We start from the raw sequence: 18,904 nt of genomic DNA on the forward strand, positions 1-18,904 counted from the left end.
ACATAAATGTTTGTAAGTAAAATTCAAAAAGTGTTGCACTAATATTTTTATGGAAGGGAAACTGGTAGGTTTTGGTATTTAACATAAATTAAATATGTGAAAGCAAAAAAAAAAAGAAATTACCCATAAATCTATGTCTTGCAAATGTATACTAGTAAAATAGTTTCAAACAAAATTAAACATTAAAATAAACTGTAATTTATACACATTAAAATATTTGTAATTTATACACATTTCGCAACTACTACTTTGTGTTTTCTCTGTAATGAATTTTTTAACTATTGAGAACTTAAGTTTTGTCTTGCAAATCTATACTAGTACAATAGTTTTAAACAAAATTAAACATTAAAATAAATGTTTCAAAAATATCAAAAGTACATTTATCACTTGCGGTAATGTAACAAAATTTTCTCAACCATTATCAATATTTTCACAAAAGTATTAAAAACTAGCAATTGACAATATTAAAAACTAGCAATTTAATTAGTGACGACTTTTCTTGTCATTATAATCTTGAATAAATTAGTGATAACATTATGTCATCACTAAATTTTCTTTGATTTTGACTTAACAATAATGTCTTATTAATAGCATTTGATTATTTTTAATGAAAGTCTGTTATAACCATAGAATTTGACTTTCGTTATTTTCAATTAATGATGTACTTTAGTGCTGCAATTATAAAAAATTGCAGGGCTAAAATATTTGCAAATTATAAAAGTATATTTTCACTTATATGTAATTAACAAATTTTGCCACCTATATTGATGAAAATTTGTGTTTTTGTACTAAAAAATAAAGAATAATACTATAGCAATAAAATCTATGCTTCAAACCAAATTAAAAATAAAAAAAAAAGCATTGTGTTTTTGTAATCATTATGTGTTCTCTAATGATTTTTAACTGTTATATACTTATGAGCCTCCTTGTTAATTTAATTTTCTTGTATATGGAATAACTTCATTAGAATAAAAATAATTGAATAAATAAATAATTCATTAGTGTAAATAAACTTGTGACTACTTAACTTAGAATGATTATCAGTTAATTTGATATGAAAATTTGTGCCCAAGTTTTTTGGATATTGTTTGAGTTATGGGTGAAATCATCTCCACTAGAATTATTTTAGTTGTGAATACCATTACTTCATTTTTTTATTGTGCAAGATAAAGGTTTTCAGTGGAGTTGGTGGTGGAAACGGGTTTGAGAGATTGAGTTTGGGGACGAAGGTGAAAGTTTTAATTAGCTATAGTGGTAGGAGTGGATCCCCTTCTTCATCCACCTCTTCCACCGAGATTAACCCATCTAACTCCACTTCCTTCAACCACCAAAACGGTGGTCCTGCTCCCCACCGCATCGCTGCCGGAGCAAATAACTCCGACTCGATGCACTCCTGGTGGGAGTCCATATCAAAAGCCCGCACTCGAATCCATCTCCTCTCCACTCTTCTCCCCAGAACCTCCTCAGTTCTCTCGTTCCTTGCCGACTCCGACCGCCCTGCCCGCTCCCTCCTCCTCTCTTCCGCCGCCTATTCTTCCATCTCATCTTCCCTCTCCTCCCCTTCATCCGGCTCCGACGACGACTCTCTTTGCCTGTGGCTATACGACACCTTCCTCTCCGCTGACTCCGAACTCCGCCTCGTTGTCCTCTGCTATATCCCTCTCCTCTCCTCCTTCTATCTATCCCGCATCCACTCCTCCTCCACCACATCCGCTATCTCCCCCACCCCTAATCTCGCCGGTTTCGAAGCTGTCCTTCTTGTCCTCTACTCATCTGAAGTCAAGGCTCATTCGGGTATACCCGTGCTCATTTCAATCCCTGATCTCTCTCAACCTTCTCTTTATCACTCCTCTCGAAATCCCCCTTCGAATAAATCGAACCCCATTAACAATAACCCCTCGTCTCGGCCTCTAGTCGGCGTTCTATCGCCTCCTCTCGAACCCCAGATGGCGGTGAAGTCTACTAAACGAGCTTCGATTTTAGGCATTGCCCTTGATTGTTATTATAAGCAGATTTCGCAAATGCCCAGTTGGTCAAAGCTTGATTTTTGCAAATTTTCGGCAGATTGGGCAAGTCAGGATTGCCCTTGTAAATCTGATTTCGATGATTTTACTACCCAAAAACCTGATAATTTTACTGAAAGTAGCCATGGGCTTTCGGGTGACTCGAGGGGTCACAATGAGATTGAGGATGTTGTGGAAGAAATTCGGCATTTGCGAAGTGAGGGGAGGGATGACGAGTTGAGGTCACAAGGGGTGAGAATTCCGCTGCCATGGGAGTTATTACAGCCGGCATTGAGGATTTTGGGGCACTGCTTGCTAGGGCATTTGATTACAGAGGATGTGAAAGCAGCAACTTCAGTGGCAATAAGGAGCTTGTATGCTGGGCCTCCCATGACCTGAACCCGCAGGCCATTTTGGCGACTAGCAGTCTGATTTAGCTAGATAACAGGGCACGCGAGGTTGTTGCTGCAGCTGCAGCTGCCAGTGCTACCTCCAATGCTAATACACCCAGTAAGGCTAAAAAGCCTGAGATCCTTTTGGTTTCTAAGTGATATCAAAAGTGAATGAGATAATTTGCTTTAATTCTTGAATGTGAGTTTGTATGTGGAATTATGTAGGTATAGGTGTAGATTATACGCGAGTAATGAGTAGCTTATTTTGAACTTGGAACTCAGCCTGAAAGTTGTGTATCATTATTACTGTGATATGAATAGGTGTTCCAATTGCTTATATTTGGACTTAAAAAAATTATAAATAAATAAATCGAATGAATATGTAAGTTTTGATGATTATGTAGTGCTCTTGGAATATGTAGTTGTAACGTAATTAGGTACAAGTATAGATTAGTATCAAAATTAAAAGAAGAAAACATATGTTTTATATGCAAACATTTTCTTATAAGAACTACAGCTACCATTTTATTCATTGTCTTCGAGCTTATAATGCACATTATCATTTCGTAGGGACATCATTGGTTTGTTATTGTCTTGCAGCTCATTATGCTGATGCTATTGGTCCCTGCTATGGAATTCCCAATTATTGTGATGTTTGGGTAAGTATATACTCCTTTCTATCTATGTTAGACTTGTTTCAAATGGTTGGGTCTTGTCAACAAAGTTTCTGTAAAAGTGACAATTTTCACTTTGTTCTAGGAGACATTTGCATATAAACAAGCTACAAGTGGTCTCTGATTTGTGTTTGATTTTCCTGCCAATTAATGAATATGATAGGAGTAATTTTCTTTTCCTTCCTTTTGGAAGTTTTTGCATGGTTTAGTTGAGTTGTTTGTGTGAGAGTAATTGATTCAGCTTCCTTTTTTTTGCATTATTGTTTGCTGACTTATTGGCCAAGAGGGCTCTCAATTAGTTTTAGGACCAAGAATTCCTTCTATAGTTTTCTAGTGCTAGTATTAGCTTCAAGTTAGCTTCTTAATGTCTCCTGCAGTCGACTGATTTTTGTTATTATTTGCAGCAATTGAACCTGTTGACAGAGGCTTCGGATTCGGATTTGGGTCTAGGATATTACAATCTACCAATCAAGCTACCATTTTCGCTTGTGGTACCCTTATACTCTCTATCTCCTCTCTGCTTCTTTTTTTCTGTTATTTATAGCCAATCCAATTCACTATAAATTTATACTTTCTAAATCATCCTAAAAATTGAAATGTTGCTATACAGCTACTAAATGCACTATGTATATAATGCATATGTAGGTGCACAGTGGTTAATGTGATTTAATAGCTAAGACTAATTACTATGATTTTTTTGGTACTTTTTTGTGTTCTTGCTCCAGTTCATGACAATCTCAAATATGGATGGCTGTGTTCCATTTTGTTTACTTTTCATTGTTGTTGTTTGGGAAGATTAAATTAACTGTCGTGTCTTCATTATGTTACTTGCTGCCCTTTTATGGACAACAAGTGATTTTCCAGCATAAGCCTATTTTCAACTATATATACTTGTCTAAATTGTGTTATGTTTGTAAATGAGACGCTCTTGTAATTTTCCAGCATATATGAGACCTTAAATTGTGACTAAGGCATATTTATTATAGATACAGTGGCTGTTGCGATTCAAAAATAGCATAAGTTATTGAACCTTAATCCTTGGTCTGTGACAATATTAACATGTAATTTGCCAAAGAATTTAGTAAATGCTTGTTACTTTTGTTTTTTTATTTAGGAAGTTTGAAGGCTGTTATACGTCTTTGATATTAAAAGTTTTCTTTGTCTGTGACAATACCTGGTTTTTACTCTCTATAATTGGTTCCTATGTGCATATTAAGAGCTATCTTTGCTTTTATTTTGTCTCTTATTCTGCTCTTTAAGTAGTCACTATTTGGATGAGAGTTTAAATAAATGAGACTTTATTTTTTGTGAATCCTCATTTGATTTTCCTTGTCTCAAGTTTGTTTTGTCATCTACTAATAATTGTATTTTTCTATTGCAGATATATTGCACATTTTAGAGTTTTGGAAGATGAGTAGCCGAGGCTACTTATTAGCTCAAAAACTGGTTATAGTGCTATCTTATGCTTAGGAAATGTTTTGTATAACACAAAAATGTTTTGGGACTTGGATTCGTTTTGTACTGCTCCCTTGCCTTATATGATACAACTCATTCTAATACTACTTGTCAAACTCTTTATAATGTGATGTTGCACATGATTATGATATTGGAAGGATTATTATAATATTTTGGCATTTTCTATTGTAATGGGTGAATGTGTTTGTTATTCATTAAGCATTGTTGGTGGCTCCCATTTTTTTATATTACTCTAGCAAGAAATACATCAAACTACACAGTGACAAGATATTGTAACTGAATCACATTTCTCCAATGACAAGTGCCTATTGTCAGTAAATCAAATGTCTTTATTGACAACAATTGTTGTAATTGAATTAAATTCTATATTGACAACAATATGTTGTCACTGTTGAAAGGTGTTTAGTGACAACAAAATTGCTAGTAATTGGACCATATACGATGACCATTGTTGAGTTTTAGTGACGATATTGTTTCATGCATCATTGATAAGAAGTCATGTTGTCACTAAACTTAAAGCATTTATTGATGAGAAAAGTTGTCACAAAAGCTCTTTATTCACTGACGACTTTTAAGTCATCAGTGTATACTTTTACCGACGGGCATTCAGTGACGACCCTGTGACGACCGAAAAGTTGTCAGTAAAATCCATTAGTGATGACTTTTTACTTTTTTGTGACAAGAATAGATTGTCACTAAAGGTCAAATTTCTTGTAGTGAAAGAGTGGTGGTGGTGGCGCCACTTGTCGCCACCTAAGGGTTTCTTGACCAACCAAGAGTCCAACCATTTTATCCCCAATTTTGTTCTTTCTTCTTTATTATTTCTGCTGGTGGCCGAGACTAGAGAGGGGAAAAGAGAGAGAAAAACCCATCTTCCTTCATCTTGAATTTGAGCTACAAAGTGAGGAAACAAAGAAAGTAAACCGATTAAAGTTATATTTGAGTGTTGATTTAGTGAGGTGTTGGTGAATTTTTGAAGGGGAAAGCTAGGGTTGCTCTTGGTAGACACTAAGCAAGGTAAGGATGATAATTTCCCCAATTTTTACTCTTAATCTTGTTTAAATTAGCTTAGCAACTCAAATTTGTGGTGAATAATGGTTGTTATCATGTCTTGGGTGTTGCTTTTCCTTGTGGATACATGAATTAGGGTTTGATGAATTGCTATCAAACTTGATGTATGGTTAATATATGTTGTATCCAAGATTGTATAGGGGGTTTTGGTAGCAACTGAAGCAAGAAATGAAGAAAGTTATCATTGGAATAAAAAATTCCAGATTTCTGGAAAATTTCAGCTCTATTCTGTCCGGTTTTATTGCATCATATTAGAGGCCGAATTAGGCTTGACATAAAACATGAAAGTTGTAGAGAATGGATTTTATAGGTGCCTACAAAATGTCAGCTCAATCGAAGCAGTGTAACCTGTGAAAAGACCAAAATACCCTCACTGTTTTAGGATGTTTCCAGTGTTCCGTTTTAGTCTGTTCATCTAGTTTATCTTGTTTATTCTCAAGGATCCGTGGTGATTTAGCCATTTTACAAAACATGAAACGTTTAGTACTCTGTCTTAGCTTTTTAACACCTACAAGAACACCTTAAACGGACCTTGGAAGCCTGAGATATGACCATTCTAGTCCAGTGCAATTAATTAGCCGTATAGTTGGAAGTTGGCTCTGTAAATTGGGAATTTAACCAGGTTACACTAGAAATTTGACTAAGTGACCTTCATGAAAGTTGTAGGCCTTCGTCTTAGCTTCGAAACGGTATAGGTTTCACACCAATCCGATAAGCGTAGCCTCAGATGTGCTCTTTCTGTAAAAACCCGTCAAATCTGTCTTTTGTAAACTTCATTTCTGCATTTGTTATTAGTTGATTTATGTTCTTGTATTTTCTTGAGCCTATGGAACGGCTATTGAATGCATTTGTGTTGTGTATGACCTTGGGATTGAATGAGAAATATAATGAAGCCAAAATGGCTGGAAAATTAGGTAAACACAAAGGGCATGCTGTCCAAATTTTCGCTCGAGGACTAAGTTTCTATTTGAACTGGTATATTTACGTTTGGTCTATGAAACCCTAGTTATTTTTGTCCACGGGTCCAAATGTCCTCGTTTCACTTTAAAGTCTTTTTGTACGTTCTACTCAATAATTGTCGAGTTTCTTTTATTGCACCTAATTGTTGTGCTAGATGATCTGTAATATTTTTTCTCGTTTAATTTAGGTTTTCTCGGTGACTGAGGATAATATCCAGAAGGATATTTTACCCGTTGTTTTGCGTACATAGGTGAGTGTTTCTTGTTTGTTATATTCTCCATGACTTCATGACTTGTTGTTGTTGTTTGATGATGTGTTAAGTGTTTTCAATGATTTCCAAAACGAACTTTCTAGGTGAGCGTGTACTTTATCGCGCTGGACCTAAATGAAACATGAAATTTTCAATGATTTAATGATTGAAATATTAGTTGCGCATGATGTAAGCCTTTTGGCTGAATTGGGCCCTGCCCTTCGTTACCGATCGACTCGAGCCAGAAGCGGACTCGATCGGGCGATATGGTGATCATGGGTGAATTTGGTATACTCGAGTATTACCTTGTAGTCCGGCCACGTTCGGATGGGTGGAGTCCGGTCAACGTCCGGAAGGGGATGAATGAACGAACGAAGGCACGAGGGTTTTACTTCTCAAAAAGGAAATTTTCAAATAATTGGAGGAATAGGGAAAAATGTCAGGGGAACGAACGAACGAATGAATAGCTCCATGTGAGCTCGTATCCTTTTAATGAATGTGTTACTATCGCTTTCCATTGTAAAAAATTCTTGAATTATTGATACTCCATGTTTAACGTATTGAATTGACTATCTGACTATGTGTTCGGAACCTCACTGAGCTTTTAGCTCACCTCTTTAGTTTTGTTTTCCTTAACAGGGGACGGCGAGCAGGATGAGAGCATAGACTAGCCTAGTCTAGTTCTTTTGTTATTTTTGTAATGGTTCTCGGCCTAGTGCTTGGCACGGGTTGGACGTATGAAGGATTGAGAACCTTTGTATATTCGATCTTTATACTCCCTTTTTGGATGGCAATGTATATAAGTTTCGCTTTAAGTTTGGATCGCTGCCCTATTTATTCTTGTGATTTATTCCGATTTTAATTGAGAACTGTAGTGAACGACTGAGTCCCGGCGAGAGTTAGGCAGGCGACCCGTCGAACCCTGGGGTACGCCCTAGGGGGAGGTGGGGCCGTCACAGTTTTCTCATGAAATTTTACTGCATTTTGGGCCTAATTTACATGATGAATTGAGTGACTTTAACCACTCACTTGGTCACTTAATGAGCCTACAATTGAGTGGGAAATGAACCTAATTTGTTAACGATTTCACTCGTTGCCCTAGGATTGGGAAATGAAGGTGATCGTAACTGAGATACGTGATGTTTGACTACTGCATTGCTTGACAGGTGAGTGTTTCACTACCTGCTACCCGTTATGTGAAATATCTGAATATCTGAAATACTTGATTTATGACTGTTGGAGCCAAATACTGTTTTGATAAAATGGAGGCGAGCGTGTACTTTATCGCACTCGACCTCCCTTGTTTTCCAATGAGGCTCTGTATACTATTATTATGAAATGAGATTTTGCTATATATATGGCTGTGTTTGAGTTGTTTGGGTGATATCCCATCAACTACTGCTACTGTTTGGGTACCCAACCTCTTAGGTAAAGTCGGTTGTATCGAGCCAGTAAGGGCTTGGTCGAGAAGGCCGATAAACCTTGGGGACTGATGTTTGGAGGTCCCTGGAGAAGTATGACCGTTGTGCTTGTTTGTTGTGTTGCCCAGCACCGCCAGTGGTAAAATCCTCGACTTGATCCTGTTTCTTTGGAATCTTGAATTCCTGCTATACTCGAGTATTACCAAACTACTGTTTGTGGCGTGCGGGCCCGGTAGGAGGTTGATTGGTGGACGGAGGTTGGTGAAAGCGGTGTTCACGGACTTACATTCTGTGAATACAAACATTGATGGAGAGTCAACGGATCCAGTTATGATCAAGCTCCAGTGGTTGTTGGCTTTTGAAAGCCACCCGTATCCTTGAATTGAACTGTGATTAAACTGTTATCTTCCTGTATGATGTTATTTGATCATTTTGTGACCTTACTTGGCTATATGTCTACTTGTTTTATTTGGAACCTCACTGGGAGTTAGCTCACCCATTCCCTTTGTTTTCCTTAACAGATCAGGGATGGATTTGATCAAGAGCTTACCTAGCTTTGTTTTGCTATGAACTTGTATTTTGATATTGTAACCTTTTGTTTAAGAAGACCTTACTTTTAACTCCTGTAAGCTTGGTTCTATAAGTCCGACTTATGTTATGTAAGTTATGTGTGGAGTGGTAAGTTGACTTTTAGCTATATGTGTACTAAGCTTTTGGATTGTTGGTGTAGTGATTATGTTTAATTAGGGTTACACTCCCTTGCTTGGAAGATATCTCATCCGCTTCATTTGAGTTATTAGTACTTTGATCGACTGAGCCTCGGCGAGAGCTGGGCAGGCAGTCCGCTGATACCCTAGGGTTCGCCCTAGGGAGAGGTAGGGCTGTCACACCTAAACCTTCGAACGAAAAGGGATGAGAGGAAGGTTGAGCACGTGGTTTATTATCCCAAAAATATTGCAGTAGCTACTATTCCACGTGCATTGGAAGTGAAGAAGAAATCAGTTGTTAATCTGGTTTCAGCTTTGCCTGTTTCGGTGGTTGTTGCTACTAGTGCATCAGAGGTGAAGTAGATTTCAACAGAGTTGAATCTGGTTTCATCTTTGCCTGCCTCAGCGGGGAAGGAGATTACTGGTAACTCAGGTGGTCATGTTGAGTTTCAGAGAGAGTCCATGCCAAGTTCGGCTATTAATATGCCACTAGTGACGACAACTTCAGAAGTGACTATAGATTCTCTTGTAGTGGTGGTAGAGAAGTTGCATACCTAGAATTTCACTTCAAATGATTCTCTAGTGTCGGGTAGTAGTGCTGCAGCTTTATCATGTACCTCGACTATGACTGCAAATCCTCCGGGGGGTAGTTCAGCAGTCCTTCAAGCCATAACTTCTGTGGTTGTATCAGTTGACATGGCTGCTCCGTCTAGTGGGGAGGGTGGTAGGAAAGATGGTGGACTAACGAAGGTGGAATTAGGCTCGATAATGTAGGAGGATAAGGTTAATAGTGTAAAGCAAAGAGTTGGGAATTTGTCTCCGCGTGGTGAGTTGGGAGCTGTGCAAAGCGAGACCAATTCATTGGTTGTTGATATTTTTAACTTAGATCCTATAATTCAGCAAGTTCAAGAAAAAGTTCAGGCAGAGGAGGGCTTTAAAGTGATCATGAAGGCTAAGCACAAAAGTATTCAATCCCAATTTCCTGGTGATCGATCCTTACGCTCTAAGTCAAAATCATGCACAAACTCTTTTGCTGCATTGTTCGATGATTAAGTTTTTATTTTGGAACATTTAGGGTATCTCACATGCCCAAAATCTTTGTCGTTTAAACAGACTTATCACTAATTTTTTCATTCAATTAGTTCCTATTTGTAAACCTAATCTCCAGTGGATGTTCATGTGATTCATTTACAGTTGAAGATGGATAGCTGTGTGGTGAATAGCGAGGGTTCTCTTTGGGTGTTCTATCAAAAATCATTTATTTGTGAACATATTGGTGAATCTAGTCAGCATTTTGTTAATTAAAATCCATTCGCAATTATTCTCCGTTTCGGTGGTCTTTTCATTTGTGCATGGAAAATGTATGATGTGAGACGGATCTAGACGAACACCAAGTTGGGATGATTGGCGGAACTTTGACCCTTCTAGAATCACGAGCCACGAACTAAGGAGATTCCTTAACCCACGACTAGCAAATTTAGTGAACCAAAAGTATGGATAGAAGAACGCCACAATCAAGGAGACTACTTGATTGATAAGTTCGATGAACAACTTGAGATTAATTCTCAAGTATTCAAAGGAAATTCTCTTGAGGCAAGAGAGAGTGAAATAACTCACATATATTTTATAAAATCTGAATTCTCTTTAATGAATGAAAACCTAGGCTATATATAGCCTTACAGGACTCAAACCCTAGAATGTCCAATGGACGACCTTGCCCTTCATTAAGGGTGAAAATATCTAACAACTAATTAACTAATCTAAGACTCAGAATTCGGCCAAAGGTAAAGTGTTATTGACCGAAATTATTTAATGCTAACAAACAACTAATAATGATAACTAAAAACCTAATTAACAAGCTAGTACTCCGCGAACTAGTCTTTACTTGAATCTTCCAATTCCCCATGTGCTTGAATGGAATGGGCCTTGGTCTCTATAGTCTCATCATTCCCCTCCTCTTAAAGGCGATTTGTCCCCAAATCATGACTCTTCTTACAAAACAAAAGTGATGAGAGCATGTGTATAGTCACCAAGCAGCCTGCATGTCGCCTTCTCAAGCGAAGAAAGATCAGGACACCCTTGTGGGACACCAGGAAAACTCGTGGTGGTGGTAGATACATGTTGTGGACAGCAAGAGTTCCATGATAATGGGCACACAAGTGACGCCTCAAGCCTATGGGTGGACCGTGAGCGGACGCCCGGTGAACCAAGGTTTGGTTGGGCCGCGCGTTGTACGCATCAAGACGTGCAAAAACGGCATCAAAGGCCATTGTAACCCGACTAGTGCTGGTTGGAACAAGTAGAACTGGTACAGCACAAGGGCTTAGACTCTCTTTAATCCATCCCTTACTAAGCAACTCCGCCACTTGTCGTTGTTGCTCCTTGGTTTCCTCAGGATTGGTCCTATATGGTGCCTTGTTTGGAAGGGAAGATCCAGGAATGAAATCAATTTGATGTTCAATTCCCCTTAATGGAGGCAATCCATTAGGTATATCCTCAGGAAAGACGTCTTGATACTCCTGTAAGAGGTTAGTAATAACACTAGGCAAAGAAGCATCAAGAACATTAGTGAGTAAGGATTCCTTGCCAAATAAAATAAATAAAACCTGATTAGAATGCAAGGCCTTTCTCACATCTTTCACCTTGGCAAGCATGATGGGTTTTCTCTCCTGTGCGGGCTCGAAGACCGAATGAGAGTGATCCAACTTGCTTGAAGAAGGGTCAGCCAATACTAATCGCTTAGCTTTGGCGTTGTCCTTCTTGGTGGTAACATGCAAGTCATACTCTTTTTGTAGACTAACTTGATCCTCATGCACTTGTTGGGGTGTGAGAGGTGCAAGTATAATCTTTTTACAATTATGCATGAAAGAGTATTTGTTCAAGAAACCATCAAAAGTGACTCTTTTGTCAAATTGCCAAGGACACCCTAAGAGTATATGTGCAGCTTGCATTGGTACTACATCACACATGACATCATCTTCATACCTACCAATGCGAAAAGTAACCAAAACTTGTTTAAGAACACGTACCTCTCCACTGTTGTTTAACCACTGAAGCTTGTAGGGACGGGGGTGCTTACTAGTTGGCAAGTTTAGTTTCTCCACCATCAATGCACTAGCAACATTAGTGCAACTTCCGGGGTCAATCACCAAGCTGCATACCTTGGTGGTGACATGGCACCTAGTGTAAAAGATGTTGTCACGTTGAAGCTCATCTTTACTAGCTTGAGTAGCTAGTGCTCTCCTTGCTACCAATCCAACTTTGGCTTGAGTTGGAACTTCCTCTATCTCATCTTCCTCTTCAACCAAGGAAGGCATGTCTTTGTACTCCTCCTCTTCATCATCAGTGACAATGTCTCCATTTGGTAGCACAAGCATGGTCCTTGGATTTGGACATTGGCTTGCAATGTGCCCAACTCCTTGACACCTCCAACATTTGGTATCACGATTCCTAGGTTTTGAAGTTTCAAATGTTGGTTTTGAAACAACCTTGGAGTCGGTTTTTCTTCAATTCTTTCGGACGTCCTATGCAAGCTTTTTGTGCGTCCGACAGCAAACAAAGAGATTTGAGAAATTATCTTGTTTCTATCGGACGTCCGGTAGAGACATATTCAGCGTCCGATAGAATCGTCGACTTCGAAGGATCCTATTGGACGTCCGAAGCATTCGTCCGAAGTTGTGCAATGATTATCGGACGTCCGGTACTGTCTTCTTGAGCGTCCGACAGGTTCAGCATACTCTGTCTTTTTCAAATGTGCTTAATCTTTGAATCTGATTTGTTTCATTTCTGAAAAAACCTTTGAGGAGATGTTAGCAACATCCATTTGTTTTGTAATCATCAAAAGTTAGGAACCAAGGTCAACATTCTCCCCCTTTTTGATGATGACAAAACAATGGATGGAAGAAAAAAAATTGAGCATATAAGCATAAGCTCCCCCTCACACAATGCATCTAAACTTATGAATTCAGAATAACTCCCCCTTACACATAGCATCCATTTCTCCCCCTTTTTGTCATCATAAGATGAGAGTAAAAATCAGCCACCAAAAATCAGCAACAATAACAGAGAATCCAATAATCCAAATAAAAAATAGAGAAATGACAGCAATCACAGCAAATCATCATGAGATCAGCATTATTCTTTTTTCTCTCTTTTTGACATCATATAAATTCAGTAATATTCAAAAACATCAAGAAAAAAAAAACAGTTCTAAGCATCAGAAACTTCAAAAAAGAATTACAGAAAAGCATTATGAACAAGAATCTCTTCAATTTTACCAATATCCCCTACTTGTTAGACTTAGCATCATGTTTAACTATCCACATGCATTTCATGCCTCTTCTCATGTTTTTCCTAACATAACAATCACTTTTCATGTGACTTTTTTGACAACAAAAATTACACATAATCAAAGAGTTATTCACATGAACGGGTTTAATAAATCTGACTTGTCTTTTCCTATAGATAGCAAACTCATTTGCATATTGATTCAGTCTTATCTGATGAGTGCCAAAATGAGGTTTTGATTTATTACTTTGAAAACAGTCTTATTTTTTATTTTGGAGCAACTTATTTAAACCATCCATTCTTCTTTTCAAGTCACCTTGTTCCTTTTTGAACGATTCATAAAGCTTTATTTTTCTATCAAGCTCAAAATGTAAAGCAGTCTCACTCTTTTTGAAGAAATCATTTTCAGCATTCAACTTTTTATTTTGTTGAAAAAGATTTGCATTATCTCGAAGCAAAAAATTAATTTTCTGTTTTAACTCTTTGTTTTTAGCATAAGATTCTTTCAAACTATCATGCAATTTTATAATGAAAGATTCAAGATCATCATCAGTTTCATCATCACTTTCAAATTAAGAGTTACAAGTTGTTACCTCATCATCTCCAATGGCCATGAAAGCCAATTGAGCAGATTCTTCTTCCTCTTCAATTTCACCATCGGAGTTGCATTCATTCCATGTGAACTGGAAGTTATTGAATCTGGATTTTCTTTCACCTTTTCTCTTCTTCACTGGACACTCACTTGCATAGTGTCCAGGTTGGCCGCATTCAAAGCACTTGTCACCTTGCTTTTTGTTGGCTTCATATCTTCCTTTGTTTCTTGCATTGTTGAATTGATTAGAATCTCCTCTTCTAAATCTTTTTTTGTTGAGAATCCTCTTGAAACTTCTTGTGATGAGAGCAAGATCACTGTCATCAACTTCCACATCTTCTTCATCTAGGGAGGCAGAATCATCTTCATCTTGTGATACCTTTAGAGCAATGCTCCTTCTTACTTTCACATCCTCCTCCTCTTGCACTTTGGATTTAAATTTCAGCTCATAAGAGGTTAGAGAATTAATAAGAGATTCAATAGGCATAGTATTCAAATCTTTAGCCTCCTCAATAGCAGTCACTTTATTTTCCCAATCATTGGACAAGGCATTCAGGATTTTTCTATTTTTCTCACTTAGAGAATATTCTTTTTCCAGCACCTCTAAGTCCTTAATGAGGTCATTGAATCTACAGTACATCTCATCAATATTTTCATGAGGTTCCATCTTGAACGATTCATACTTGGTAACCAGAATGGATTTCTTTTGTTCTCTAACATTCTCACTACCTTCATGAATTTCTCTCAGTTTATCCCAAATTTCCTTGGCTGACTTGCAGCCTTTGACTCTAATAGATTCATTTGAGTCTAAAGCACAATGTAACACATTCATGACTTTTGCATTTAAGGTGAGAAGAGCTCTATCTATAGCAGTCAGTTCATTTCTTATTTTTGGTCTAGATCTATGAGTATTTTCATCTATAAGAGAGACATCATATGGACCTTCACTAATAATAAACCACAATTCAATATCAATAGATTGCAAAAAAATAATCATTCTTTCTTTCCAACTCCCATAATTTGACCCATTAAACATAGGTGGTCTAATGACAGAATGTTCTTCAAAAAACATGGCATTGTTGGTTGTCATCTTTACTCCAAAGCCGATTGAGCTTAATCTCTAGGAGACCAAGCTCTGATACCAATTGTCAGGCCCAAAGACAACCAATGATACAATTAACAAGAAAGCAAGACTGTTTGGGAGTAGAAGAGATAATCAATTTAAAGAACACAAACGTAACAATAAGTAAATAAAAAGGAAAGAATAGCAAACCAATTAACTACGCAGCTCCTCTTGAGCTTGTAGGTTAATTTAAACAAGCTACTTCAAGTTGATGAATTACAATCACTCTTGTATACAAAGGAAGGTTCACCTCCTCCTTGCCCCGAACTCCACTCGATCAAGCCAGGACGTTTTACTATCCCTCAGGACAACCCTCATAGAGCTACACTCATGAAGTATTCACTCATAAATGAAAAGCTTACAATGAACCTCACACCACTAAGATTACAAATATTCTTTGAAAAGTATTTTCTCACTAAAATCACTCTAGATCTTTTGTATCTTCAGTGTGCCAAAGTTATTTGAAGTATCTGACCAACCACTATTTATATAAGATCAAGAAAGTGCCTCATTAGTGCTTCCAATGGATAGAAAGTAGCTAAAAAGTCAACTAGCCGTTGGAGTGTCGGACGTCCGATAGCCCTGTTTTATGCGTCCGACAGCAGGCAGTGAGTTTAAGAGATTTTCTTCAATTCTTTCGGACGTCCTATGCAAGCTTTTTGTGCGTCCGACAGCAAACAAAGAGATTTGAGAAATTATCTTGTTTCTATCGGACGTCCGGTAGAGACATATTCAGCGTCCGATAGAATTGTCGACTTCGAAGGATCCTATTGGACGTCCGAAGCATTCGTCCGAAGTTGTGCAATGATTATCGGACGTCCGGTACTGTCTTCTTGAGCGTCCGACAGGTTCAGCATACTCTGTCTTTTTCAAATGTGCTTAATCTTTGAATCTGATTTGTTTCATTTCTGAAAAACCTTTGAGGAGATGTTAGCAGCATCCATTTGTTTTGTAATCATCAAAAGTTAGGAACCAAGGTCAACAAGCCACAAAGAGAGAAACGAAAAAAAAGAAAAAAAATGAAAAAAAGAAGGAAAGAAAGATATTGGCTCAAGTTTCCTAATTGAGATACAAGTCCCAATCTTGAACTACTTCCAAATCTTAAAGCTTTTGGGATTGGAGTTGGCCAAGAAGCCAACCCAAGCCACCCTAACCACCTACATCAGGCCCAAATAGCCTTCCTAAACCCAAATCAGTTTCCAAACCCTTAGCCAAACTGCCATTGAATCCTTGAGTTCCCTAAATCGGTTGAGCTAGTTTTTGCAAACCGATTGATTGAAATTTGAGGACTGATTTACACATTATTTGAGCACCTTAAAAGCTCCATTTACCCTCCAAAATACTGACCAAAAAATCAAGAAAACAGCAGCTCGAATTTCCAGCAAAAGGGTAAGTCGAGTAGGAGTCTTTTTAGGATTCCAAATTCAGCTTTGAGTCGTTTGCTATTGTTTTCATTTGTCGCTACTCTTAAATCAATTTGTAGAATATTCCTAGTAAATTTTTGAGTCTTGGAGGTCAGATTGTGAGTCACTTTTGTCTCGGGCAATTACAACGTTCCTTTCCATTCAATTGCTACAATCTTGTGATCTTGGTTGGTAAGTTGAACAACTCTAGAGGGAGTTCTAACTTCTTCAAGGAGTTAACCGAGAAGCCTTGAAAATACATTGGTGAGATCATTAGAGTGACTAAACACGAGAGCGAGCGCATACATGTAAGGGTATGTTGTGAGGAAACTTTCCTTTGTTTTGCTAACTTTTTTGCAGGTTAAGGATGTCCACCAAAGGGAGTTCACACCACTTTGATCCTACACTTATGTTGGAATCCATATTGGGAGATCTTGAAAGGAAGTTAAACAACTCAGTCCAACTCATGCATAAAAGGCTTGATAGAATTGAGAATGAATCTCTCAAGAGGAGAGGTTCCATTCAATCTAATCGTGCTAAAATGTCAAACCATGAATTTCGTACCCTCAAGGAGGAGATGGGTTGTGATCGTTCGAAAAGTGTTTATGAGAAATACAAGCACACTTGTGATGACTATAAAGAAGACCAAAGGAGGAAGTGCCAAACATCTAAAAAGGGTTCACTCTCAACCAAATCAGCTTGCTCATTTGAGAAGTCTCACAATCATACTCGACCTGTGGAGCATAAGAGTTCTCACAATGGGTCAACACATGGTGAGCTAAAGGAAGAAAGGTTGATCAAAAGGGAAAAGGAGCTCAATACATCAATTTCTTCAAAGTCTAAGGATACAATCAAGCCATCTAAGGAGGAGCCGTGGTGGTGGAATTCTTATCAACATCTCCTACGACAAAAACTTGGGAGAGAGCGAGTTGTGCGTGATGGTGCATAATGTGAGGTTAAAGTTGAGAATGTACTTGAGGTGAAATCTGAGGAGATTATCAAAGGAAGAATGAGTGAGCATTCAAAAGATTTGTGTGAGGAATATTCCATGAGTGGTTCAACCATGGTGGAAAAACAAGAGAGAAAGCCAACATCTATCGTAAAATCTAAGGATGTAAAGAGAACTTCTTATTGTACTAACTATCTTAACTTTGCATTGTCTAGTGTTTCTTGTTTTGTGCAGGTTAAGCAAAGTGCAATCGCCTTGATTTTAAAATGTTCCATTCCTACTTCCTTTAGAGAATTGAAGAGCTTTCATGGAGTTTGTGCTTTAAGTGTGGTATCTCTTTGTTATCAACAAATGATCAATATCTCACCTAGAGTTGATTTGTTTGTTGGTGATCCGAATAAAGTTTCAAAGGGAGTAACTACGCTTGAGTCTTATTCTATAGTTCCTTATCGTTCATCTAGTGATACTCCATTATTTCCTTCTCAATTTGTTGAGGTTTTAAAGCTGATTTGCTTGTTTCTTTTGAAGGATTTGTGGTTGTTCAACTGTTACCAACTTTCAAGAATAAAGTGTTAAAGGGAGTAAAAGCTGTTCAATTTCAAAAATCACCATTACTTCATGAAATTGCCTTCCTTATTGTTCCAAATTCTGGTCCTTTACATGATGAAACTTGTTCATTATTTGCAGATTGTAAAGCTGTCCGAATACCTCCAATGGTCCCTCAAGAAAAGCCATCGAATCCTAGGCAAACTATAGTATCTATTGCTGCCAGTTTTGAGGACCTATCCTCAATATTAGTTTATGAATTTTCAAGCATAATTCTGTCTCTTAAAGCTGATTGTCAATTATTTCTTATGTCTACTTCGAATTGTGCTAACCCGTGTGCTTCATGTGATGGGGACTTCAAGCCTTTGCTACCACACATGTTGGGAGATGTGAAAATGTGTGTTGAGCATCCAAATGTTGTTTTTAACTTGTTGATTCGTACGTCTAAGGAAGTGCAATACGTTGCTTCAGCTTTATACGTTCAGAAAGTACCTTATCACCAACATTTAGTGATGAATTTCATCACTTTACACAACCAGATTCGAGATTTTTCTAAGCTGATTGAGAGTCATTATGAGGATCCTTATCTAATGCATACGAACCGTAAGTTGTCAAGCAGTATTAAACCTACATATACTAATTGTGTGATTTGTTCTGTAGGTTTGAATTTGACATGCAATGACCAAGGGTTGATTAGAGAGTTTTGGAGTGCTACATGGAATTTTCACAAGCTTTATACAAGGCGTTTCTTGTCTTGGAGAGTGTCCTTATTCAAGAGCATCATGAGGTTGTCCAAGCGACATGTGACATGGCTAGTGCTCATTCATCTAGTTTCCACATTACTATCCTACAAGCGCGCCGACATCGAGGGATTACATTTGAAATGATCCAGGTGGAAAATGTGCAATGTTCTTCCTTTCATTAACATTTCCCCCCCCCCAATATTTGAGGACAAATCCTTTTTAAGAGGAGGGGAATGATACGAACCAAGAGATACCATTGGCTAAGGTTCGAGTCCCTCTAGGACCCGTGACGCGAGCTTGAACTAAG

This window comes from Coffea eugenioides, chromosome 5 (assembly GCF_003713205.1).
Source record: "Coffea eugenioides isolate CCC68of chromosome 5, Ceug_1.0, whole genome shotgun sequence".
Lineage (NCBI taxonomy): Eukaryota > Viridiplantae > Streptophyta > Magnoliopsida > Gentianales > Rubiaceae > Coffea > Coffea eugenioides.